Source organism: Hemiscyllium ocellatum, unplaced genomic scaffold (assembly GCF_020745735.1).
Source record: "Hemiscyllium ocellatum isolate sHemOce1 unplaced genomic scaffold, sHemOce1.pat.X.cur. scaffold_1777_pat_ctg1, whole genome shotgun sequence".
Taxonomy (NCBI): domain Eukaryota; kingdom Metazoa; phylum Chordata; class Chondrichthyes; order Orectolobiformes; family Hemiscylliidae; genus Hemiscyllium; species Hemiscyllium ocellatum.
The window spans coordinates 60,701-88,624 of NW_026867876.1; the positions used below are offsets into that span (position 1 = coordinate 60,701).

The window sequence follows — 27,924 nt, forward strand, 5'->3', positions numbered from 1 at the left end:
ATTACATCAGTCTAATTTCCCATTCTGTCTATTTCTGTCTCATGCAGGTAATCAGGATGTTCCTAACTCCTGTCTCATCCATCACCTCATTGAAGCTGGTTGGTCAGCCAGAGAGAGAGAGATGGAGAGGGAGATCTGGAGCCTTCAGTAAATCCTGCAGCCGGTAAGATCACTCACAGTAAACAGCACAAGATGGAGGTGGTAGACTTCTATATTCCGACCTGGAAGACAGGACATAGATACAGAGCTGGGCAAGGAACAGCAACATTCTAGGCTTCATTCCCACCATCTTGTGAGGGTCCTGCTTTCACCTCTGCTGTACTGGTCCTCAATGCGACAGCACAGGGGATAGCAGGCATCAATCCTGGCCCATTCTGTGTTAGTGATCTCTGTAATATCCTCCAGTCCAGATAATCCTTCCTCTGTTTGGAATCTCCACACCATTCTCCCTGTCTCTGTCAGGTTCTTCAATCCCTAACATCCTAATTCCTAAACTTCTGCAGTAGATACTCAATTCCTTCATCCCTGTAAACCCTGACTGTCCTGTCTATCCCTGTAAGCTCCTCCCACCAACACCACCCTCCATGTCAATGTATTTATCTTTAACCTCTCCAACGGTCCCTACCTATGTAATCTTCTCCAGCTCCTACAACCCTTCCTTAGCTGTGAAAAAATTGTAATCTCCTTGTCCTTCTCTAATTCTTTGATCTTTATCTTGTTAAATTACACCCTCATTCCCGACACCATACCCCTCGCGACCACAGGAACCTCCTTCAGTTTGTACAACCCTCCCTATTTGTGTAACTGTCTCCACCCCAGTAACCTGGCATTCTCCATTGCCTTCCCATCTCTGTAGCCTCCAGAGCCTAGAAGCCACCTTATATTTATAAACGTCTTCAGTCACGACAACCTTCCATATCTCTGTTAGTATACACAATACTCTCCTAGATGAAACAGCCCCCTGTCTGTGCCTCTCAGTCTGCCTACCTCTTCCTTTCTCCATCTCTATACCTATCTCCAGAATCTAATCCAGCTCCCTCTATCTCTGTAAATTCCTCCAATCCCCAAACCCCTTTGTCCCACTGACATTCTTGACCAGATGTAACTCTGTTTAACTCTAACATCCTTGAGTCCCTGTAAGCCTCCCTGTCTCTGTAACCTCTACCCATCTGTTCAACCCCCCACTACTGAGGAATGACTCCCTGCATTCACCATAAGGCAGATGGGATGACAGTGAACAGATATGATGGAACTGTCATTCCGGAGATTTAGCTGCAGAATGACCATCGCTGGGAGTGAATACTGAAGGGTTGTTGGGATAGAGTCATGGAGTCAGAGAGATGTACTACAACATGGAAACCAGCCCTTCGGTCCAACCCATCCATGCTGTGCAGATATCCCAACCCAATCTAGTCCCAATAGGCAGATTCAGCAAAAAGCCAACAAGTTGTGAAGGAAGGATGAGGTTAATGCATTAATGAGACAGTCATGTGGATCTGAATAACAAAAGTGGAGCTGAGAATAAGCAAGCAGCAGCAACCGTTAGCAGGAATTCTTTTGTAGGCACCAACCAGTGATGGGAATGTCAATACGGTTACAGTCAGGACACTGAATGTACTTGTAGCAAGAACAGTACAGTACCTGTGTGTGACAGTGGTGTGATCTCCATGCCGACTGATACAGCAGTGAGTATCAGTGCTGTAACGGATAGAATCCTGGATTGTATGTGAGATGGTTTTCTATAACATCATATCATATTTGTAGATCAAGTGCTGTGTACGAATAAATATCCAATAATCCCATTATAAAGGAGTTTTGTGAGCAGAAACCCATAATATTATGCAGGGCATATTGAGTTTGTGCTCAGACCATGAGATGTAGGAGGGGAATGAGGCCATTTGGCCCATTGAGTATACTGTGCCCTTCAGTCAGATCATGGCTGATCTGATACTGTTCAACTCTACTTTCCTGCCTTTTCCACAAAACCCTTGTTTCCCTGATTCAGTAACATCTGCAGGAGGTTACAGAACAGTTGGAGAGATAGACAGAAATGGCAAATTGGGTTTAGTCTGGACAAGTGTGAGATGATGTCAAATTCAGGAATAAAGTTCTCATCCTGAGGGATATTGATATCCAGAAGGATCTTGGTGCAAGTCAGTAACCCCTGAAAATGGCAACAGAAGTGTTTCAGATGGGAAACAAAGCAAATGGAGCACTGACCTTCATCGGTCACAACGTTGGGTAAAGTGGTTTGCATCTGATGCTGTAATTGTATAAAACGTTTGTTTGGCCACATTTGGAGAACTGTGTGCAGTTCTCATCTCCACACAATAGGGAGGATGGGGAGGCTTTGGAGAGGGTGCAAAAGGGGTTTATCAGCACGTTGCCTGTGTTAGGGTTTTTAAGTGTGTGTTAGGTGTTAAGAGGAAATTTAACAAAGTTGAATTGCTTTGTGAGGGTATCAGAGGCTGACAGGTGTCCAGGTACAGGGATATAACATTAGGACAGGGATAGATAATGTAGATAGTCAGCATCTCTTTTCCAATGTGAAAGTTTCAAATACTAGAGTGTAGAGGTTTAAGGTGAGAAAGAGAAAATTTAAACGAGATGTGTGAGGCAAGTTTTTTTTTGCAGAGAGTGGAAGTTGCCAAGCGAGGTCATAGAAAGAGAAATGTGAGTAAAGTTTTGAAGTGGGATTTCAACAGAAACATGAACGGGAAGAGCATAGAGGGATATGGACCACGTGCAGGCAGATTGTATGAGTTAGAATAGCATCATGGACAGCATAGACATGGTGGGCCGAAGGGCCTGTTGCTGTGCTGTGCTGTTCAGTTTTCTAACTTCCCAGCATCCGCCCGATCAGAGCCCCTCAGAATGGATGGTTCATTCCATTTCTCTCTCATTATCTAAACTTCAATGGGTTCAACCTCAACCTACTCCACCTCTTTTCATTGGAAAATCCCTCCATTCCCAGGATCAGCCGAGTGAGCCTTCTCTGACCTGCCTCCAATGTGACAATATCTTTCCTTCAGGCACTCTCACTGTTCATAATATTGAACCTTGCATCGTTTTAGCAAAACCTCCCTTTTTTAGACTCCATTCCCTCTGTAATAAATGCCAGCATTTGATTTGCCTTCTCTATTCCCTGCTGACCCTGTGAGCTACCTTTTTCAGATTGATACACAAGAACTCCCACAACCCTTTCTGCTGCCCGTCTGAAACCAAATAGAGTTACCCTGTCAGTAAGTCGGGACCATACTGACATTGTTAGAAAGGATATGTCAATATACAATAACTGGCCACTTAGAAACACATTTGATAAAAGAGAATTTGTTTCTGAGCCTGTTGGATTTAATTTGTTGGTGTGAATATAAATGGCAGAATTGTAAGGGTGTGAGAGGGGATATCATGTATTTGAATTATGAGAAGCCTTTGTGCAAGTTTCAGTCAGGGCTAAAGAGTAACTTAGTAGAGAATAGGGTCCCTTAAAGATCAATAAGGTCACCCCTGTGTGGAACCAGAGGAGATGGGTGAGATATTAGACAAAATAGCCTTGTCAGTATTTACTGTGGAGAAAGACATGGAAGCTCGGGAACTTGGAGAAATAAATAGCGATGTCTTGGAAAGAATCCTCACCAGAGAAGAGAAAGTGCTGGAATCTTAAAACAAATAAAGGTAGATCAATCCTCAGTAGCTCATTGGGTCGATACTAGAATATTGTGGGAAGCTAGGGAAGAGATTGCAGTGTCCTTAACAGAGATATTTATATTATCAACAGACACAGTGAGGTGTTGGAAGACTGGAGGGCGGCTAATGCTGTTCCATCACTTAAGGGCTGCAGGGAAAAGCCAGGAAATTACAGCCCTGTGAGCCCAGTGATGGGGAAGTTGTTGGAGGAGATTCTGAGAGAAAGGAGCTCCTTACATTTACAAAGGCAAAAGCTGATTTGAGATGGTCATCATGGCTTTGTGAGTGGAAAACCACGTTTCTCAAACCGGATTGACTCTTCGAGGAGGTGGCCAAGAGATAGATGAAGGCAGAGCAGTCAACGTTGTCCACGTGGACTTCAGCATCTAGTCAAGCGGAAGAAAGAAGCTAACTTGAGGTTGAGGAAGCAAGGATCAGACAGGACTCCAGAGAGTTACATTGGGTGGCGCGGTGTCTCAGTGGTTAGCTCTGCTACGTCAAAGCACTACAGGCTCCATTTCGATGAGAGCCTCAGGCGACTGTCTGTGGGGAGTTTGCACATTCTAGCCATGTCTGCGTGGGTTTCCTCCAGGTGCTCCAGTTTCCACCCACCATCCAAAGATGTGCAGATTAGGTGACTCAGCCATGCTAAATTACCCATAGTGTTCAGGGATGGGTAGTTTGGTGCATTAGTCAGGGCAAATGGAGAGTAACAGGGTGGGGGAATGGGGCTGGGTTGGATACTGTTTGGAGGGTTAATATGGAGGTGTTGGGCCAAATGGCCTGTTTCCATACTGTAGAGATTCCCTGAAGGTACCAGGAAGGAACCAAGGAATGGACTTAGGGCAACTAGAAGGCAGCATGAAAAAGCTTTCTTGGGAAGGCTTAAGGAAAACTGTGAGGCATTCTCCACTTCTGTGAGGAACAAGAGGATGGTCAGAGTGAGAATAAGGCCACTCTGGGATAGTGGAAGGAACTTGTCTCTGGAGTCACAGGAGGTAGGGGAGGTCTTTTAATGAATACTATGCCTCAGTGTTCACTGCTGAGAAGGGTCTTGTTGTTTGTGAGGACAGTGTGAAACAGGCTGATGGGTGGATGTTAAGGAGGAGGATGTGCTGAGAATTTTGTAAAAGATAAGGATAGATAAGTCGCCGAACCAGACTGGATGCGTCCAAAGTAACTGCACGAAGGGAGGGAATGGATTGCTGCGCACCTGGTGATGACCTTTGCACCCTCACTGTCCACTGGAGTCGGACCAGTTGATTGGAGGCAGGATAATATTATTCCCTTGTTCACGAAAGGGAATAGGAATAATCCTGGGAATTGCACACCTGTCAGTCTTATGTCTGTGGTGTGCAGATTATTGGAGAGGATTCTGAGAGAGAGGATTTATTTTTCCTTGGGAAACCATAGTTTGATTAGAGATAGTCAGCATGTTTGTATAAGGGCCAGGTCATGCCTTAAAAGTCTTATTGAATCTTTTAAGAATGTGACAAAACACCTTTATGGCTTATTCAGGAAATACAGAGGCATGGGATACAGGGAAACCTGTCTGTCTGGATACAGGATTACTGGCCCACAGAAGACAGAGGGTGATGATAGCTGGAAATAATTCATCCTGGAACTCAGTGACCAGTGGTTTTCTGTAGGGTGTGATTACAGCTCTTGTGCTCTTTGTGATTTTATGAATAAGTTGGATGTGTGAGTGGAAGGGTCGGTTAGTAGACTTGCCAATGACACGAAGGTTGGTGGCGTGGCTGACAGTGTGGAGGTCTGTTCTAGATTGCAACGGGACATTGACAGGATGCAGAGCTGGGTTGAGAAATGGCAGATGGAGGTCAATCTGGAAAAGTGTGAAGTCATTCATTTTGAAGATTGAATTTGAATGCAGAATACAGGGTGAAAGGCAGGATCTTTGGCAGTGTGGAGGAACAGAGGGATCTTGGGGTCCAAGTCCATAGATCCCTCAAAGTAGCCACCCATGCTGATAAGTTTGTTAAGAAGGGATATATTTTGTGGGATTTCATTAGTTTGGGGATTGAGTTTTAAAGCGGTGAGGTTATGCTGCAGCTCTCTACAGCCCTGGTTAGACCCCACTTGTAATATTGTGTTCAGTTCTGGTCCATTCATTACAGGAAGGATGTGGAAACTTGAGAGAGGGTAAAGAGGAGATTTACCAGGATGCTGTCTGTACTGGAGGGCATGTCTTATGAAGAAAGGTTGAGGGAGCTACGGCTTTTCTCATTGGAGTGAAGAAGGGTGTGGTGTGATTTGGCAGAGGTGAACAAGGTGATGAGAGGCATTCATAGAGTGAATAATAAGAGATATTTTCTACGCTCATATAAATAGCTATTACAAGGGGTTATAATTTTCGGCTGATTAGCGGATGGTTAAGGGGAGATTTCAGAGGTAGGTTCGTAACGTACAGAGTGGTGGCTGAGTGGAATGCACTGTCAGCGGTGGCAGTAAAATTAGATGCATTAGGGACATTTAATATACTTCTGGATAGGCACATAGATGATAATAAAATGAAGGGTATGGAAGGTAGAGTCATAGAGATGTACAGCACGGAAAAAGACCCGGCGGTCCAACCCGTCCATGCCGACCAGATATCCCAACACAATATTGTCCCACCTGCCAGCACCCGGTCCCTATCCCATCAAAGCCTTCCTATTCATATACCCAACCAAATGCCTCTTAAATGTTACAATTGTATCAGCCTCCACCCTTCATCTGACAGCTCATTCCATACACGTACCACCCTCTGCGTGAAAAAGTTGCCCCTTAGGTCTCTTTTATATCTTTCCCCTCTCACCCTAAACCTATGCCCTCTAATTCTGGACTCCCCAAACCCAGGGAAAATACTTTGTCTATTTACCCTATCCATGCACCTCATAATTTTGTAAACCTCTTTAAGGTCACCCCTCAGCCTCCCGACGCTCCAAGGAAATCACCCCAGCCTGTTCAGCCTCTCACTAGAGCTCAAATCCGCCAACCCTGGCATCATCCTTGTAAATCTTTTCTGAACCCTTTCAAGTTTCCCAATATCTTTCCGATAGTAAGGAGACCAAAATTGCACGCAGTATTCCAACAGTGGTCTAAACAATGTGCTGTACAGTCGCAACATAACCTCCCAACTTCTGTACTCAATACTCTGACCAATAAAGGAATGCATACCAAACGCCTTCTTCACTATCCTATCTACCTGGGTCTCCATTTTCAAGGAGCTATGAACCTGTACCCCAAGCAACACTCCCAAGGACCTGACCATTTCATGTATCAGTCCTATTAAGATTTCCTTTCCCAAAATGCAGCACGTTGCATTTACCTGAATTAAAGTCGATCTGCCACGTTTTTTTTTATCTTACGGTCAGATAAAAGATTGGCATGTCATCATGGCCGAAGGGTCTTGTTCTGTACTTTTCTGTGTTCTACGTGTCATATGGTAAACTGGGTAATAAACTCAGATCAGCGTAAAATGATATGGCATTCAGGAGGAGCTAGTGAACTGGACAAAATGATGGTCTTGATGGTAGGAGACAGAGGGTGATGGGAGACATGCTGTTTTTCTGACTGGAGGCATGTGACCAGCGGTGGAGTGGGTCCCCTGTTGTTTGTCATTTGGTTAAATGGTTTGGATGGGAACATTGGTTTCCTGTTAAGTAAGTTTTTTGGGTGATACTGACATTGGTGGTAAAGTGGACAGTGAAGAAGGTTATCTATGATCCAGCAGGATGGACAGTACTGCTGGGAGAGTGGGCTGAAGAATAGCAGATGGAGTTCAATTAGGTAAATGTGAAGTGTTCCATTTTGGTGAAACAAACCAGGGTGGGACTTGTACAATTAATGTTCGGGCCCTGGGTAGTGTTGTCCGTCAGAGACCAAGGGATGCAGGTACACAATTCTTTGAAAGTGGTGTCACAGGTAGGCAGGCTGGTGAAGCAGGCGTTTGGGATGGTTACCTCATTGGGCAGAGCATTAAGAGAAAGGGTTGGGACGTCATGTTGTATCTGTACAAGACATTGGTCAGGCCACTATAAAAGCATTGTTGATCAGTGGGAATAACACATCAGGTTCACTGATCTTTTGTGTATAACATCTGACATCTTAACCTGGTCTGGCTAACATGTGACCCCAGACCCCCTGCAATATGGCTGACTCTGACCTGTCCTCTGGGTAATTAGCAGTGACACACTCATCCCATGAATGAATAAATAAAAATACCTATGTCCCTCCCTACCTCTGCAAACCCCCCCAGCTGCAGCAATTCAGACTGACTTCGTAACACCCTGACCACTCTCTGTAACACTCTCACCACCTCTGGCACCTTCACTTCTCCTGTTCCTTTTGTGACATTATACCCTGACAGTGATTCCCCTTCCCACTGCTGCCCTCCTGCTAGCAGACCCTTTGCAATCCCTTTAAAACTTATTCCTATAACACAATCTCCCTTCACGATTTTAAGTAATTTTTGGTGATCTTCTAAGCCTCATAATCTAATATGATACATTTTGTGCTGAGTGAGGGGCCTTGCTGAGGTTTTGTCTGTTTCAATGGAATCTTATTTTGTTGAGTGATTTACACTGTTCCTTCAAATATTTTCCACTGTTCATTTACAGACCCATATTTCAGTCTGTTTAGCCTGTTTACCTTGGTCAGTTCTCATCTCAAACCCAAGTAATTGGCTGTTTTTGTTTCTAGTTGTACCTTGTCCTTTCTGTGATTCACTTTAAAACTTTATATTTATTTAAACTGCATTTTATCACAATTTCCCTGAGGATCTCTGCAGGTGACATTCCTCATTCAGTAAGTTTGATCACACAACGGTCGCACTGAGATAGTTACATCCCTAACCAATTGCACAATTTGTTATTCAAAGAAACACTGAAAAAAATTCTCTGAACTCCTCTTCCAATATCCCTGTTGTCAGTGTGACTGTCCCAGATTATGTGAATATTGAAGTTTCCCAAAATTATCACAATGTGTTTGTTAAAAAAATTCCAGTGAGTTCCTGTGTAACGCAGTGATGAGCAATGGAATGCTGTTCGGTAGCTAAAACTGTTCTTCTGCTTGTGTCCTTGGCAAGTAGTAGCCAGAATTTACATTCAGACTGACTCCACTTCATGATCTGAGACCAAATGCTTTCTCTGTAATGCCTTTCTTACCCATTATTGTTTGCGTTACCCATTTTGCCTGAATTTCCGCAAGGTTGTGATCCATTGACTATTTCTGTCCACCTTTTGTTCACCCTGTAACCACATCTCTCTGGTGTCTAAACCTCTTTTATCTCGGTGTCACAAATCAATCTACCTTATTGAAGAGACATTCAAAAAACATAATTTACTCTTTCCCATAATTTCCTGTCACAAACCGATTCCCTGATGTACAGTTTTAGTTAAGCTCTGTCCCATCCTGTTCCTTTCTGCTTGTCTTCTGCCACATTCCCATACTGCTCCCATTCTTCACCTTTTCCCTTTGGATTTGGAAAGCTCCTTTCACTGGCATCCTCTCTGTCAGTTGAAAGCCCCATCCATAAACTTACCGATATGATTGGCCCGGACCCTGGCCCCAGCGCAGTTCCAGGGGGACCATCCTCATGGATTATTTATTAAATCAGGTATGGGATGTGGGTGTCTCTAGCTGACCAGCCTTTCTTGCCCAGCCCGAGCTGCCCTTGAGCTGAGTAACTTGCTCGGCCATTTCAGAGGGTAATTGAGAGGCAAACACTTTGCTGTGGGGATGTCGTGCAGACCACGTGAGGATGAGCAGATGTCCTTATCTAAAGGACAAGGGTTTGGGGTTTTTGAACATCTGCAATGGTTTCATATTTATTTATGGATTGTTAATTACTATTTTTAAAATTATTTATGGTGAGATTAAAACCCACTTCCCCTGAACATTAGCTGAAGTTTTGGATAAATTCTCTCGCAGTAATACCACTCGGTCATCAATTCGCCTGCTCAGTGGTTGCTCATCCCTGAGCACTGATACCAGGGCATCATGAAGCTAAACCCATTCTTCCAACATGACTGTGTGATCCTGAGGTCTTCCAGCACTCTGGTGATATCATTCAGTCTCTCTCCCTTTGGTATCCCTCACTGTGTGGGTCTAATTGCAGCCTCTGTCAGAGCCTCCCGCTCTTGCAGTTACTCCAGATCCTGAGCAAACAGAATTCTCCACTCCAGAGAGATGCAACAGCGCAGACCAGGGATGGAGTGGGATTTTCCAGATCTCTGTGGGGTTCATTTCCATTCTCCATGTGTAAACCTCACTGCATCAGTCTAATTCCCCATTCTGTCTATTTTTCTGTCTCCTGTAGGTCCTCAGGAAAGTGCTGACTCCATAGACTTCCCAATTGCTGGGTGTCTCGTCCAACACCTCATTGAAGTTGATTGGTCAGCCAGAGAGACAAAAGGCAGAGAGATCTGGAGCCTTCAATAAATCCTGCAGTGAGGTAAGTTCACTCACAGTGTACACAGCAGGGAGCAATGGGAGGGCTCCAAACATCATCTAACATGACATGACATAGATACAGTGCTGGAGGGTAAGTACAGTACAGTACAGAAACACCCCTGGCTGAATCACCACGTCTACATTAACTTACGTTGCACTGAGACAGCATGGGGAGTTCATAGTTATCAGTCCAGGCCGGTGCTGTCTTAGTGAGCATCAGGGCAACAGAGCGGAAAGCAGGCCTCCGACGAGATGTGGTGAATGCTGCCTGGGATCTTTCTGTTCTGTGTTCTCCCTCCAACACTGTACTAAGACTCACTACTCTGCAACACTCTATGTGTGGCATGGCTTGTGCACCGGTGTCTTCAGTCATTTTTAACTCCTATAACAGTTCCTGTCCCTGTAACTCCTCCCTTCCTGATAGACCCTCCACATATTTGAAACGTACTGCATTTTAGACTACCATCCCTTTCACTATAACTTGCTTCAGTGTCCACAACATGCTTTACTTCCGTACACTAATCCTCTTTACCTGGATACAGAGTGATACAGCACGGAAACAGAACCTGTGGTCCAACTCGTCAATGCTGCCCATGTTTCCTATACTGAATGAGTCTCATTTGCCTGCGTTTGGCCCTTAGCTCTTCAAACCTTCCCCTCTCCACGTTCCTGCCCAAAGGTCTTTTCCATGTTGTCATTGTTCTTGTTTCTCCCATGTGCCCCCTGGCACAAGGTTCTGTCTGTGCACCATCCTCTGTGGATAATGTTGCCCCTCAGCTCCCTCTTCAAATCTTTGCTCTCTCACCTCCAGTTTGTACCCTCAAGTTTTGGACTCCCTTACCCTTGGCTATTCACCATTCTTAGGCCCAATCCTTGTGACACTCCACCAGTCACTGTCCTCCAGTCTGATAAGCAACCCTCACCACTACCCTCTGTCTTCTACCTTTGAGCCAGTTCTGCATCTAAATAGCTACTTCTCCCTGTATTCCATGAGATCTAACCTTGCTAACCAGTCTCCCATAGGGAACCTTGTCGAACGCCTTACTGAAGTCCATATAGATCACATCTACCGCTCAGCCCTCATCAATCCTTATTGTTATTTATTCAAAAAACTCAGTCAAGTTTGTAAGGCATGATCTCCCACGCACAAAGCCATGTTGACTATCCCGATTCAGTCCTTGCCTTTCCAACTACATGTACATCCTGTCCCTCAGGATTCCCTCCAGCAACTTGCCCACCACCGAGGTCAGGCTCACTGGTCTATAATTCCCGGCTTGTCCTTACCACTCTTCTTAAACAATGGCACCGCATTAACCAACCTCCAGTCTTCTGCCACCTCACCTGTGACTATTGATTATACAAATATCTCAGCAAGAGGCTCAGTAATCACTTCTCTTGCTTCCCACAGAGTTCGAGGGTACACCTGATCAGGTCCTGGGAATTTACCCACCTTTATGCATTTCAAGCCATCAACACTTGCTCGTCTGTAATATGGATATTTTGCAAGGTGTCACTATCTATTTCCCGACATTCTATATCTTCCATATCCTTTTCCACAGTAAAAACTGATGCTAAATACTTGTTTAGTATCTCTGTCTTTTAAACGTTGTCATTGTACCCACATCCACCCTTCTTCAGCAAGTTCATTCCACAATCAAAACACCGTCTGTGGAACAATTTGCCCCCATGTCTTTTTTTGAACATTGCTCTCTTCTAAACTTTAAGACGTGGTCCCTCCTCTTGGGAGTCCCCCATCCTGTGTTAAAGACAACTACCATTAAATCGATCTATATACCTTATTTTTAAAAATTTACTTTTATAACATCACGTCTCAACTTCCAGGCTCGAGTGAAAAAAGACTCAGCCTGTCCAGCCATTTTGCAGAACTCAAGCCTTCCATACCCAGCAACGTCCTGGTAAATCTCTTCTGAATCCCCTGCAGCTTAATAATATCCTCCCTATAACTGGGCGACCAGAACTGGACAGAGTATTGCAGAACAGGCCTCACCAATGTCTGTGCAATCTCAACATGACGTCCCAAATTCTCCATTCAATGGACTGAGCAATAGTCAGGCATGCCAAGCACTGTCTTATCCATCCTGTGATGCAAACTTCAAGAATTATGTACCTGAACCCGGAGGTCCCTCTGCTCTAAAACACTAACTGAGGCCCGAACAGTAATTGTATCGGCTCTACCTTTGTTTGTTTTACCAAGTGCATTATCTTGCATTTATTCAGATTGAAGTCCATCTGCAATTTTTCAGCTCATTCACCCATATCATCAAGATCCCTTTGTAATCTTAGCAAACCTCCTTCACTGTCCACTATGTCACCCTCCAGCCTTCCAGCCCATCACACATGGCTGTCATTGGTACAAATACCTTTGTTAGCGGCTCCACAGTTCCTTCCCTAACATCCCACAATGCCCTGTGATACATGTAATCAGGTCCTGGGGCTTTCCATACCTTTGTGTTTTAAAACGTCCAGCACCGCCTCTTCTATAACATGCCCTCTTTTCAAGCCATAGAGATGTACAAGGGAAACAGACCCTTCGATCCAACTCATCCATGCTGACCAGAAGATCTAAATAAGTCCATCCCATTTATCAGCATTTGGCCCATGTACCTCTAAACCCTTATTATTCACATACCCATCCATCCCTTAAATGTTGTCATAGTCTAAGTATGTGTTACTTTCTCCCTCAGCTCATTCCATACACACATCACCGTGTGCATAAAAAAGCTGACCCTTCAGTCCCTTTTAAACCTTTCCCCCTTTAACCTTAAACATATGCCCTTTAGTTTTGGACTCCCCAACCCCTGGTAAAAGACCTTGAATGCTTACCCAATCCATATCCCTCATGGATAATCCTCTGTCAGGTCACCCCTCAGTCTCTGATGCTCCAGTGAAAATAGCCCGAGCTTATTCAGCAACAACCCCGGCAACATCTTGTCAATCTTTTCTGAACACTTTCAAGCTTCCCAACCTCCTTCCTATAGCGGGATACTGGAATTGCAGCAAACTCCAAATATGGTCTAACGTATTACTCTTGTTCCCTGAGTTCCCCAGTCTTTGTCAACAGTAAGTTCTGGAGTCACAAAATGTGTTTAAAGTCTAGCCATATCCTACGGTTCCACACATCAATGATCTCATTGATCCTTAAGGAACACTATTTTGTTTCGAGTTACACTTTTACTCAATATAGTTATACAATCACTTTTGCATTCTCCCTATCATTTCCTGCCGAGGCTATTTCATGTACCCTTTCTGCATTCCTGATTTCCACCCAAAGTGTATCCCTACAGCCCCTTGATCCTCATGCATTCCCTTGATCCAGCTGGCGATACCTGAAATATGCCCTTTTTCCTTGTCCAATAGACAGCCAGTGTTTCCGAGGGCTGTCAGCATTGAGCTGCACACAAACAGGAACATACTGGTGGTGATCGCTCAATTTATCTCACTTTTAAAATATTCTCAGTTGCCAGACTTCCCTTTCCCTGCAAATAGACTCCCTGATCACCTTTTGAAAGTTCCTGTCTAATACTGTCAAGATTGGTCTGGTCCCATTTCATACCTTGAACTTGTGGACCAGACCTGTTCTTTTCCATCTTTATTCTTAAGCTAAGAGAATTGTGGTCATTTTGGCAAAATGCATTCCCACTCACACATCAGTCCCTTTCCCGACCTTGTTTCCCAAGGGAAGGTCAGGCTTTGCCCCTTTCTCTTTTCAGACCATTTACATATTGTTTGGGAATTTCTTGAACATAATTACCAAATTGCTACCTTGCAAATGCTGAACACTGGCAGTCCCAGTCTAGGTTTGGAAAGTTGAAAAACCCCAACCATAACAGCCCTATTATTCTGATTGATATTTGAGATCTCCTGATATATTTGTTCCTCAGTCTGCCACAGACTATTCGGGGTCAGTAGGACAATCGTATCAAAGTGATGACCCATTCTTATTTCTCAGTTGCACTAACATAACTTCAGTGGGCAATCCCACAGGAATATCCTCTCTAAATCTTGCTGTGATGATTTATGCAATCAAAACCCACCACCACACATCCTCTCTTGCCTACCCTTTGATGCTTCCTGTAGCATCTCCACCTTGAACCAATGTGCTGACAGCCCTGCCCCTCCCTCGGCTTTGTTTCTGTAATAACTGTAATGTCCCAGTCCCATGTTCCAATCCATGCCCTGAGTTTATCTTCCGTAGCTGTCAGGCCCGTTGTATTGAAATAAATGCAGGTTAATCATCAGTTTCTCCCCATTTCCTGCTATATTCTTGCTTGCCTTGTCTGCTGAAATTGTTCTCATTAACTTGTGCATCAGCCTCAATCTTCTTTCTGGCCTTAGGACTGTTTAAGATGCAACACCCTACCAGACTGGTTTATATCCTCTCAAGCAGCTCCTACAATTCGCCCCACCAGGATGTGGATCCCCCTCCTGCTCCCAGTTCAGATGTCTTCCCCACCCTGTCAACATGTGCTGACAACTTCACACATCCAGAGACTTGTCCACCAAGGTCCCTTGTTCCTCAGTACTCCAGGTGGACCTACCATTCATGATGTATATCCTTCACTTATGAGACTTCCCACAGTGCATTACCTCACAGTGATCAGAAGTAAACTACATCTGCCATTACTCTGCTCAGTTTATCATCTGATCGATATCAGACTGCAGCCACACCGACCCGCCGAAGCACAACCCACCTATACCCCGACATTTACCCCTTTTACCTAACACTACGGGCAATTTAGCATGGCCAATTCACCTAACCCGCACATCTTTGTGACTGTTGGAGGAAACCGGAGCACCCTGAGTCGGGAATTGAACCCGGGTCTCAGGTGCTGTGAGGCAGCAGTGCTAACCGCTCTGCCACCGTGCCGCCCACAAGTTATGCTTTCACATCCAAGTTATTAGTGTACATAATAACCAGCAATGGTTCCTGCACAGATCCCTGTGGTACACCCACTGGTGAAAGAATTTCAAACATGAAGAAGTGTATCCGCTAATTTTGTATCTAATTTGCGAACTTGCCTTGTGGCTCTTTACATTTGAACCAGCCTTCCATGAGGGATTTTGTCAACCGTCTTATTCAAGTCCATGTAAACCACATCATCTGCACTGCCCTCATCAATATTTTTAGACACCATTTCAAAAAAACTGAACTGAATTCCTCAGACAGTATCGTCCTCTACCACATCCGTGATGACGCTGCCGAGGTGATCTTTGCCTTTGCAAGTGTCGATTCATCCTCACAATTGTTCCCAATAACCGCCCCCCCCCCCCCCACCCCCGCTGTCAGACTATCTGCTCTGTAATTATCTGGCCAATCTCTGCTGCCCTTCTTGAACAAAGGAACCGCATTAGCGATCCTCCAGTCTTTCAGAACTTTACCTGTGGCCAGCAAAGTATTAAAAATATACACCAGGGCCCCAGCAAACTCCAGCCTTCCTTCCCATAGCAACTTGGGATACATTTCATGAGGCACTGGGGATTTCTCCACCTTTATGCCTGTGAAAACATTTAATACCTCCTCCTTATTCATCTTATCATGTTCTAAAACCTCACCATCCCCACTGAAATCCCCGACTACAATGCCTTTCTCCTGTGTCAATACAGATGGGAAGCTTTCATTGAAGACCTTACCTACTTCCTCTGGCTCCATGCACGGATTGTCCCTTTGGTTTCTAACAAGCCTCGCTGTTTACCTGGGAATCGTCTTCCTCTAACTGTACTCATTAAACACATTGTGGCCTCTCCTTAACAGTATCTGAAAAGGATATTTCATGCCCATTATTTGCCCATCATTTTAAGGATCCCCTTGCACTCTCTATACGTTGGTCGGTCTTTGCCTGTTTTCATCGCATTGTATTTCCTTTATCAAGCTCAGGATACCGCTTGACCAGTATTCACTGGAGTTACTGCCTTTGTCAATCACTCTTCGCAGAACACACTGGCCTTGAATTCTCCCTGTATCACTTTGACGCACTTCCTCTTTCTGAATATGAACCCAACTGCAAATAGTTCCTCCCGGTCTGTGTTTGCCAGATCCTGTCTCGTGATAATGATAATGCCCAGTGACAGTGATATTCTAACAATTAGGGGGCTTCCACAAATTTGGCGTCTTCACCTCTGCCTTGTCCTTATATTTTACCAAAATGCCTTTGAAACCAACTGTTATGACCCCCATCACCAAAACACTATAAAAATCCTTACGTTTGTCATCTTGTCCAGCACCTACAGCCCACTCTGTCTGTAACATCCAGCCCTTACTGACCTGCCCACCTGTGTACCTTCCTCCAGCCTCTCCAGCACATGATGTCACTGTAACCTTCTCCAGTCCCAGCAGCACTCCTCCATCCTGTCCTGCAGCACCTTCATTACCTCTAACCTTCCACCATCCATTTCACCCCACTGTCTGTACAGAGTCCTCCAGTTCCTACAGCGTTTCCTGCTAACCCTCCCTTTGTGTAACATTGTGAAGCCACCTGAAAGCTCCTGAGATCTGTAACCTTGCCCTCTCTCTCTCTTCTCTGTGACTAACTCCCATCAGTACAATGTTTCTTACCTCTGATCACCTCCAGTCAGGACGAGCCTTCTTAGCTCTCGAACATCCTGCAGCCACTAAAAGCATCAATGTGCCTGAAATATCCTCTCAATTGTTGCAACAATTCACGTTCCCACAACTGCATCTGTCCATAACCTTAGTCAGTCCATAGAATCCTTGCTAACTCAGTAACCTCACCCAGTGTGTACAACTCTGAGTATGCCTAACTTCATCCAGTTTCCCCAACTGTCCCTACCTCTAATTGTAGAGAGAATCCACAACCTTCCCTATTGTGTTAACTCCCTCTAGTCCCTCTCATGGACACCATCTATGTAACCTTCTCCTGTTCCAAGAGACCCTTGTGAACTTGTGACCTAGTCCAATCTCTGCAGTGCTCTGTATAATCAGCCTCACTGTGCCTGGAACCTGGCTTCAATTCCAGCCTTGGCCGACTGTCTGTGTGGTCTTTGCATGTACTCCCCTCTGACTGTGTGGGTTTCTTCCGGGTGCTCCGGTTTCCTTCCATAGCCCAACATTTGCACGATACGTGGATTGGCCATCAGAAATTCACTGTAGTATTCAGGCAAGTGTGGTTTAGGTGAGTTCACCACGAGAAAGGCAGTGTTTAATGGACAGGGAGAGGGATGGGTCTGGTTAGAATGCTCTTTAGAGGGTTGATGTGGATTTGTTGGGCCAAATGGCCTTTTTCCACACTGTGGAGATTCTATTCAGGTTATTGCCCAGTCCTGTCAACCATCCCCAATACTCTCCTTATATGTGGAGTCTCCAACAGTCTCTAAAACACTCCTTGGCGATGTAAGATTCTCCAGTCCTTACCACAATCGATATGGCTGTCACCACTTCCTGCCTTTAGAATAATCCCTAAAATTATTGCCATTCGTTACATCACTCCCAATCACTGTTTCATCCTGAAACCCCCAAAAACATTTATATCTCTGTAAACTCATCTGAACTGTCTATATTTCCTTTTGACAATCCCATTCTGAGACTTTCTCCATATCAAAGAAGTCATTAAGTGTAGGTAACCCTTATTATTGTAACCTCCCTCCAGCCTTACAGCACTGAGGATCTGTAGAAACTCTTTTCAAACCGACAGCCATCTCTGTGTCTGTAATCTCCTCCACTCCCCATAATACATTCTCTCTGAGCTCTTCTGTAGTCCATTAAACACTCCCAAACACTGTCTGCATCAGTGTAACCTTCTCCAAAAACACCACGTTCCTTATCTGTGTAAATCCCGACACCAGTCCCTATCCCTCTAAGCTCCGCCTAATACAACCCTCCGTGTGTGTATTCACCTTCAGTCCCAACATCCCTCCCTATCTGTGTAATCTTCTCCATGTTCTTTTTTGTTCAGTATCTTCAACTGTCCCTGTCAGTGTAATCTCTTCTGGACCTGAAAACTCCCCCTCTCTTTAACTTTCTCAGTCTACACAACCCTCACTATCTGTAACCTACTCCTGTTGGAGAACTCTCCCTCTGTGAACTGCTCCAAATCTTCAACTCCCTATGAGCTCCTGCAGTCTTACAGCCCTCCCTGTGCACATAACCTCTTCCAGTCCCTAAAACGCCATCAGTCTACCAGCATCCCTATCTGTGTTATCCTGTCAGGTCCCTGCTACACTCCCGATCTGTAGATCCCACTCCAATGCCTGTGTTTCACCCGGTCCTGTTCCTACAAGAACCATTAACTATGTAACATTCTCCCGTCACTATCACCCACCGTGTCAATGTAAGCTCCTCCTGTATCTCCATCCAGTTACGCATCTCCATAACCTTCTCCAGCTCTTACATCCCTATCTGTGTAGACATCACTCTCCACTCGAACCCTCCCTACCGCAGGAACTTCCTCCTGTTTGTGCTATGCTCCCTTATCTGTGAAACTGTCTCCAACCAAACTTGCCACCCCAATCTCTCAAAAACGAACCCAGATTCCACAGCCTCCATGTCTAAATAACCCCCAGAGCCTAAGCCTTCCTAGATCTTTAAACATCTTCAGTCACGATGACCCTCCATATCTCAGTTTGTTCCGCCAGATGTTACAAAACTCTTTATCCCTGCAACCTACTCAGCTGCCAAAAACAGTCCCTGTCTGTGTAATCGAGCCCTGTCCTACCAACAACCTTATCCCTGTAAACTCCGCAATCACTCGTAGCATTCCAACTGTTTGTAATTTTTATTAATGACTTGGATGAGGGCATTGAAGGATGGGTCAGCAAGTTTTCAGATAACACAAAGATTGGAGGTGTCGTTGAAAGTATAGAGGGCTGTTGTAGGCTGCAGCGGGACATTGACAAGATACAGAGATGGGCTGAAAGGTGGCAGATGGAGTTCAACCTGGATAAATGCGAGGTGATGCATTTTGGAAGGTCGAATTTGAAAGCTGAATACAGGATTAAGGATAGGATTTTTGGCAGTGTGGAGGAACAGAGGGATCTTGGGGTGCAGGTACATAGATCCCTTAAAATGGCCACCCAAGTGGACAGGGTTGTTAAGAAAGCATATGGTGTTTTGGCTTTCATTAACAGAGAGATTGAGTTTAAGAGTCGTGAGATCTTGTTGTAGCTCTATGAAACTTTGGTTAGACCGCACTTAGAATACTGCATCCAATTCTGGTCACCCTATTATAGGAAAGATGTGGATGCTTTGGAGAGGGTTCAGAGGAGGTTTACCAGAATGCTGCCTGGACTGGAGGGTTTATCTTATGAGGAGAGGTTGACTGAGAGCAGACTTTTTTCATTGGACGAAAGGAGGAGGAGAGGGGACCTAATTGAGGTATACAAGATAATGAGAGACATAGATAGAGTCGATAGTCAGAGACTATTTCCCAGGGCAGAAATGACTAACATGAGGGGTCATAGTTTTAAGCTGTTGGAGGAAAGTATAGAGGGGATGTCAGAGGCGGGTTATTTACACAGAGTTGTGAGAGCATGGAATGCGTTGCCAGCAGCAGTTGTGGAAGCAAGGTCATTGGGGACATTTAAGAGACTCCTGGATATGCATATGGTCACAGAAATGTGAGGGTGCATACATGAGGATCAGTGGTCGGCACAACATGGTGGGCTGAAGGGCCTGTTCTGTGCTGTACTGTTCTATGTTCTATGGTCTAATTAGAGACAGTCAGCATGGGTTTGTGAGGGACAGGTCATGCCTCACAAACCTTATTGAATTCTTTGAGGATATGACAGAATACGATGATGGCTCATTCAGAAAAGAAGGTTGATTGGGATACAGGGAAATCTGTCTGTCTGGATACAGGATTGGATGGCCCAGAGAAGACAGAGGGTGGCAGCAGATGGACAGTATTGAGCCTGGAGCTCAGTGACCAGTGGGGTTCTGTAACAATCGGCTCTGGCACTCTGTTCTTTGTGATTTTTGTCAATGACTCGGATTGTGGGTTAGTACGTTTGCCAATCGCATGACGGTTGATGGAGTGATGGGGAATGTGGAGGGCTGTTGTAGGTTGCAGTGGGACATTGACAGGACGCAGAGCTGGGCTGGGAGTGGCAGATGGAGTCCAATCTGGAAAAATGTGAAGTGATTCATTCTGGAAGGTGGAATTTGAATGCAGGATACAGGGTGAAAGGCAGAATGCTTGGCAGTGTGGAAGTACAGAGAGACCATGGGGTCCATGTCCATTGATCCCTCAAAATAGCCACGCACGTTGGTAGGGTTGTTAAAAAGGCATATGTTGTGTTGGCTTCCCTAAGAAGGGGATTGATTGTAAGAGCCGTGAGGTGTTACTGCATCTTTATAGCATCCTGGTGAGACCACACTTGGAATATTGTGTTCAGTTCTGGTCCCCTGTTTACAGGAAGGATGTGCAAGTTTTAGCGAGCGTACACCCGAGATTTACCAGGATGCTGCCTGGACTGGAGGGCAGTTCTTACAAAGAAAGGTTAAGGGAGCTAAGGCTTTTTTCATTGGAGTGAAGAAGGGAGCGGGCTGACTTTGTGGAGGTGAACAAGTTGATAAGAGGCACAGAGAGAGAGTGAATAGTCAGAGACATTTCCTCCTATGGAATAAATGGTTATTACAAGGCGGTATAATTTTAAGGTGAATGGAGGATGGATAAGCGGGTAGAGAATGGTAGGTGGTTGGAATGCACTGCCAGTGGTGGTAGTAAAATTAGACACATTCGGGACATTTAATAGACTCTTGGATAACATGTGGATAATAGTGAAATGAAGGGTATGTAGTTTACTTTGTTCTTACAGTTGGATAAAAGGTTGGCATGAAATCATGGCCGAAGGGTCTTGGGCTGTACTGTTCTGCGTTCTGTGTTCTGTCTGGTATACTGGGTGATAAACTCAAAGCAGTGTAAAAGGATATGGCATTCAGGAGGAGCTAGTGAACTGGATACAAAATTGGCTTGATGGTAGGAGACAGAGGGTGATGGGAGACATGTTGTGTTTCTGACTGGAGACATGTGACCAGTGGTGTAATGGGTCCACTGTTGTTTGTCATTTGGATAAATGGTTTGGATGGGAATATTGGTTTCCTGGTAAGTAAGCTTCTTGGGTGACACTGACATTGGTGGTAAAGTGGACAGTGAAGAAGGTTATCTATGATACAACAGGATGAACAGTTCTGCTGGGATAGTGGGCTGAAAAATAGCAGATGGAGTTTAATTAGATAAATGTGAAGTGTTCCATTTTGGTGAAACAAACCAGGGTGGGACTTGTACAGTTATTGTTCGGGCCCTGGGTGGTGTTTTCAGTCAGAGATCCAGTGACCCAGGTACACAGTTCTTTGAAAGTGGTGTCACAGGTAGACAGGCTGGTGAAGCAGGCGTTTGGTGTGGTTATCTTCATTCGGGAGAGCATTAAGCGTAAGAGTTGGGATGTCATGTTGTGGCTGTAAAAGACATTGGTGGGGCCACAGTAAAAAACATTGTTGATCAGTAGGAAGAACTCATCTAGTTCACTGACCTCCTCTAGTGAAGGACATCTGACATTCTAACCTGACTCCACACCCACAGCAATATGGCTGACTCTGAGCTACCCTCTGGGTAATTAGCAGTGGGGACAAAGAACGTTGTTCCAGGCAGTGACACCCACACCCCATGAATGAATATATAAAAATACCTATGTCCCTCCCTACCTCTGCAAACCCCTCCAGCTGCAGCAATTCAGACTGGCTTTGTAACACCCAGACCACTCTCTGTAACACTCTCACCACCTCCAGCACCTTCACCTCTCCCTGTTCCTATTGTGTCAATGAACCCTGACCAAGGTTCCCCTTCCCACAGCCCTGCTCCTGTGAGCAGACCCATTGCAATCCATGAACATTTACTCCTAAAACACACTCTCACTTCAGGACTTTATGGTGATCTTCTCAGCCTCATAATCTAGTATGATCCCTTTTGTCCTGAGTGAGGGATCAGTGGGAGTTTCTTGCTGAGGATTTTACTTTTTCAATCGAACGTTCTTTTGTTGAGTACTTTGCATTGTTCCTACAAATGTTTTCCACTGTTCATTTTCAGACACATATTTCAGTCTGTTTAGCCTGTTTACCTTGGTCAGTTCTCCTCTCAAACTCTAGTTGTAGCTTGTTCTTTCTGTGATTCACTTTAAAACTTTATATTTCCTTAAACTGTACTTCATCACAATTTCCCGAAGGATCTCTGCAGGTGACATTACTCATTCACTAAGTTTCATTACACGGTCGCTCTGCGATAGTTATGTCCCTTAACAGTTGCACAATGTGTTTTTCAAAGAAACACTGAAAAAAAATTAACCGAACTGCACTTCCAATATCAATGTCGTCCGTGTGATTGTCCCAGATTATACAAATATTGAAGTTTTCCAAAATTATCACAATACCTTTGTTAAAAAATTCCAATGAGTTCCTGTTTAATGCAGTGACGAGCAATGGAATGCTGTTCGGTGGCTAAAACTGCTGCTTGTGTCCTTGGCAAGTAGTAGACAGAGTTTACATTCAGACTGACTCTACTTCATGATCTGCGGCCAAATGCTTTCTCTGTAATGCCTTTGTTATCCATTATTGTTAGCGTTGCCCATTTTGCCTGAGTTTGCACAGGATTACGAACCACTGAATATTTTTGTTCACCCTGTATCCATGTCTCCCTGGTGTCTAAATCACTTTTATATCTGTGTCACAAATCCATTCACCTTATTGCAGCAACATTGTCCATTCAAAAAAAAAACATAATATCCTCTCTTCCACAATTTTCTGTCACAAATCTATTTGCTGATGTACAATTTTAGTTTAACTCTGCCCCATCCTGTTCCTTTCTGTTTGTCTTCAGCCACATTCCCATGCTGTTCCATTGCTTCACCTTTTCCCTTTGGATTTGGAAACCTCCTTTCACCTGCATCCTCTCTGCCAGTTTAATGCCCTATCCAATAACCTACCAACATGATTGGCCAGGACACAGGTCCCAGCACAGTTCCAGGGGGCCCATCCTGGTAGCTTTCATTTTAAAATCAGGTAGGGGATGTGGGTGTCTCTTACTGACCAGCCTTTCTTGCTCAATCCTAGAATCCCCTGAACTGAGTAACTTGCTCGGCCATTTCAGAGGGTAATTGAGAGGCAAACACTTTGCTGTGGGTATTATCATGCAGACCAGGACAGGATGGGCAGATGTTCGTATCTAAAGGACAAGTGTTTGGATTTGTTGTACTTCAGGAATGGTTTCATACTTATTAGTGGATTGTTAATAATTGTTTTTAAAATTATTGATTTCAAATGTCTCCTTTTCAGATGGCGGGATTCAAACCTGTCTCCCCTGAACATTAGCTGAGGTTTTGGATACATTCTCTCACAATAATAGCACTAGGGCATCACTTCATCTGCTCATCCCTGAGCACTGATACAAGGGCATCATGAAGCTAAACCCATTCTTCCAACATGACTGTGTGATCCTGACATCTTCCAGCAATCTGGGACTATTACTTAATATCGCTCCATTTTACAGATCTCTGTGGGACTCAGTGCCATTCTCCATGTGTAACCATCACTGCATCTGTTTAATTTCCCATTCTGTCTATTTCTCTGTCTCCTGTAGGTACTCAGGAAAGTCCTGACTCAATAGCCTTCCCAGCTGCGGGGTGGATTATCCATCACCACATTGAACGCAGTTGGTCTGCCAGAGGGAGACAAAGGGAAAGGAGATCTGGAGCCTTCAATAAATCCTGTAGTGAGGTAAGGCCCCCCACAATGCACAGAGCAAAGAGCAATGAGAGGGCTCCAAACATCTGTTAACACAACATGACATAGATACAGTGCTGGAGGCGAGCACAGTACACACACACCTCGGACTCAATCACCGCCCCAATGCAACTTCTGTTATATTAAAGCTCACTACTCTGCAATACTGTATCTATGGCATGTCTTGTAGTCCAGTGTCTTCAATAATTTTTAATTCCTGTAACAGATCCTATGGCTGTAACCTCCTCCCTTCCCGATAGTCCCTACACATATTTGAAATGTACTGCATTCCAGATGACCATCCCAACCCCTGTAACTTTGTTCAGTGTCTACAATATGCCTTATCTCGGTAATCTCCTCCTTCAATAAGGTAAAAACAAGGACTGCAGATGCTGGAAACCAGCGTCTAGATTAGAGTGGTGCTGGAAAAGTACGGCAGGTCAGGCAGCATCCGAGGAACAGGAAAATCGATGTTTCGGGCGAAAGCCCTTCCTCAGGAACAGAGGCGGGGAGCTTGCAGAGTGGAGAGATAAATGAGCGAGGGTGGGAATGGGAAGAAAGTAGCATAGAGTACAATAGGTGAATGGGGTGGGGAAGAAGGTGCTAGGTCAGAGTGGAGGATGGGGGAAGTTAGCAATGAGTACAATGGGTGAATGGGGGTGGGGATGGGGGTGAGAGGTCAGAGATGAGGATGGAGTGGATAAGGTGGGAAGGGAGATAGGCCATTAGGACAGGTCATGAGGGCGGTGCTGAGCTGGAAGGCTGGAGGTGGGGTGAGATGGGGGAAGGGAAAATGAGGAAACTGGTGAAGTCCACAATTATGCCCCGGGGTTGAAGTGTTCCGAGGCGGAAGGTGAGGCGTTCTTCCTCCAGGCGTCGGGTGGTGAGGAAGCAGCGATGGAGGAAGCCCAGAACCTGCATGTCCTCGGCAGAGTAGGAGGGGTAGTAGAAATGTTGGGTCACAGGCCGGTGGGGTTGATTGGAACGGGTGTACCAGAGATGTTCCCTAAAGTGCTCTTCTAGGAGGTGTCCAGTCTCCCCAATGTAGAGGAGACCGCATCGGGAGCAGCGGATACAATAAATGATATTGGTGGATGTGCAGGTAAAACGTTGGATGTGGAAGGCTCCTTTGGGGCCTTGGATGGAGGTGAGGGGAGAGGTGTGGGCGCAGGTTTTGCAATACCTGCGGTGGCAGGAGAAGGTGCCAGGAAGGGAGAGTGGGTTTTTGGGCGGCGTGGAACTGACCAGGTAGTCACGCAGGGATGGTCTTTGTGGAAAGTGGAGAGGGGTGGGGAGGGAAATATATCACTGGTGGTGGGGTCAGTTTGGAGGTGGTGGAAATGGCGGCGGATGATTTGGTTTATGGGAAGGTTGGTAGGGTGGAAGGTGAGAACTAGGGGCATTCTGTCCTTGTTACGGTTGGAGGGGTGGGATTTGAAGGCGGAGGTGTGGGATGTGGACGAGATGCGTTGGAGGGCATCTTTTACCAGGTGGGAAGGGAAAATCCGATCTCTAAAGAAGGAGGCTATTTGGTGTGTTCTGTGGTGGAACTGGCCCACCTGGGAGCAGGTACGGCGGAGGCAGAGGAATTGGGAATAGGGGTTGGGAATTTTGCAAACGGTAGGGTAGGAAGTTATGTAATCTAGGTAGCTTTGGGAGTCGGAAGGTTTGTAAAAAAATGTCAGTGTCAAGTCAGTTGTCATTAATGGGGATGGAGAGGTCCAGGAAAGGGAGGGAGGTATCAGAGATGATCCAGGCAAATTTAAGTTCAGGATGGAATGTGTTGGTGAAGTTGATGAATTGCTCAACTTCCTTGAGGGAGCACGAGGTGGTGCCAATGCAGTCATCAATGTTGCAGAGGAAGACGTTGGGAGTGGTGCCATTGTAACGACGGAAGATGGACTGTTCTACGTAGCCAACAAAGAGACAGGCATAGCTGGGGCCCATGCGGGTGCCCATTGCTACCCCTTTGGTCTGGAGGAAGTGGGAGGATTTGAAGGAAACATTGTTAAGGGTGAGGACAAGTTCAGCCAACCGAATGAGAGTGTCGGTGGAAGGGTACTGTTGTGGACGTCGGGAGAGGAAGAAACGGAGGGCTTTAGAGGTCCTGGTCATGGTGGATGGAGGTGTAGAGGGATTGGATATCCATTGTGAAGATGAGGCGTTGGGGGCCAGGGAAACGGAAGTGTTGGAGGAGTGGAGGGTGTGGGTGGTTTCTCGAACGAATGTGGGTAGTTCCTGGACTGGGGGATAGGACAATGTCGAGGTAGGCAGACATGAGTTCGGTGGCGCAGGAGCATGCTGAGACAATGGGTCGGCCAAGGTGGTCAGGCTTGTGGATCTTGGGAAGGAGGTAGAACCGGGCAGTGGGGGATCCTGGACAATGAGGTTGGAAGCTGTGGGTGGGAGATCTCCTCCTGAGGTGATGAGGTTCTGTATGCTCTGGGAGATGACGGTTTGGTGATGGGAGGTGGGTCATGGTAGAGGGGGTGGTAGGAGGAGGTGTCTTTGAGTTGGCATCATGGTTTCAGCGGTGTAGAGGTCAGTGCACCAAACTACTTCTGCACCCCCTTTATCTGCTGGTTTGATGGTGAGGTCGGGATTGGAGCAGAGGAAGTGGAGGGCTGGGCGTTGTGAGGGTGAGAGGTTGGAGTGGGGGAGGGGGTAGATAGGTTGAGGCGGTTAATGTGTCGGTGGAAGTTGGAAATGAAGAGATCGAAGGCAGGTAATAGGCCAGCTCAGGGTGTCCAGGTGGATGGAGTGTATTGGAGGCCGGAAAAGGGGTTCTCAGAAAATAGACGGGAGTGTTCATTGTAAAAGTAAGCTTTGAGGCGGAGGCGGTGGGAGATGTGTTCGATGTCACGGTGTGTATTAAATTAATTGATGTGTGGACGGAGGGGGATAAAGGTGAGGCCTTTGCTGAGGACTGATCATTCGTCCTCAGTGAGGGTGTGGTCAGGGGGAATGGTGAAAACTCGGCAGGAGTGGGAGCTGGGACCAGGCGTAGGTGTGGTGCTGGGGGAGGGGACGGTGCCTGTAACTGGAGTGGTGTGGTGTTAGGGGGGATGGGGATGGAGTCATGGGCAGGAGTGGTGTTCCCCTCAGGGTTCTGGGGGGGGGATGGTGACAGTGGGACTTGGGGGTGGTGTCAGCAGAATGCAGGTGAGTGGTGTTGGTGGGGGCGGGAGTGTTGGCAAACACGGCAGTGGGGGGGAGCGGCAGTCACTGAGTGTGTGACATCAGCGATGATGTGAGGGGCGGAAGTGATGTCACTTGTGGTGTATGAGGAATTGTGAGGGGCGGAATGGCATTTACTTTATTTTAACCAATAATTTCCTGTCACAAATCTATTTGATAATGTCGTATTTTAATTAAACTCAGTCCCTTAATGTTTCTTTCTGTTGGTCTTCATCCACATCTCCATGGTGTTCAAATATTTCAACTATTCTCTTTGGACTTGGGAATTTCCATTCACCTGAGACCTGTCCCCCTCCTCATCTGTGTCCGTTTATAGCACACTGCATAATCCTGGTACCAGACGAGCCTATCCCAATAAAATAGCTCAGTCCTCCCTGAGTACTGGGAGCAGTGCTCACTGGTCAGAACCACTTCTGATGATACCATTGTGTGATCCTGACACCTTCCAGCAAACTGCTGATATCACTCAGTCTCTCTCCATGTGATATCCCTCACTGTGTGGGTCTAATTGCTGCCTCTGTCAGTGTCTCTCACTCTTGCAGTTACTCCAGATCCTGAGCCAACAGCATTCCCCACTCCAGAGGGAAGCAACTGCACAGGCCATGGATAGAGATGGGAATTTCCATATCTCTATGGGACTCATTGCCATTCTCCATGTGTAACCTTCATTGCATTAGTGTCATTTCCCATTCTGTCTACTTCTCTATCTACTGTAGGTATTCCTGATGTCCCAGACTGAGCAGAATTCCCAATTCCTGTCTCGTCCATCACCACATTGAAGACGGTTGGTCAGCCAGAGAGAGATGGAGAGTGAGATCTGGAGCTTTTAGTAAATCCTT

The 27,924-nt window shown here is 45.7% G+C and overlaps 1 long non-coding RNA gene across 1 annotated transcript; it reads left to right on the forward strand.

Moving 5' to 3' along the window:
• Nucleotides 1-54: 54 nt before the first annotated feature.
• On the forward strand, nt 55-27,924 carry LOC132810561 (uncharacterized). The gene is made up of 4 exons (XR_009642926.1): nt 55-163; nt 10,007-10,141; nt 23,745-23,881; nt 27,802-27,924. It is a non-coding gene; the product is annotated as an uncharacterized LOC132810561 (long non-coding RNA).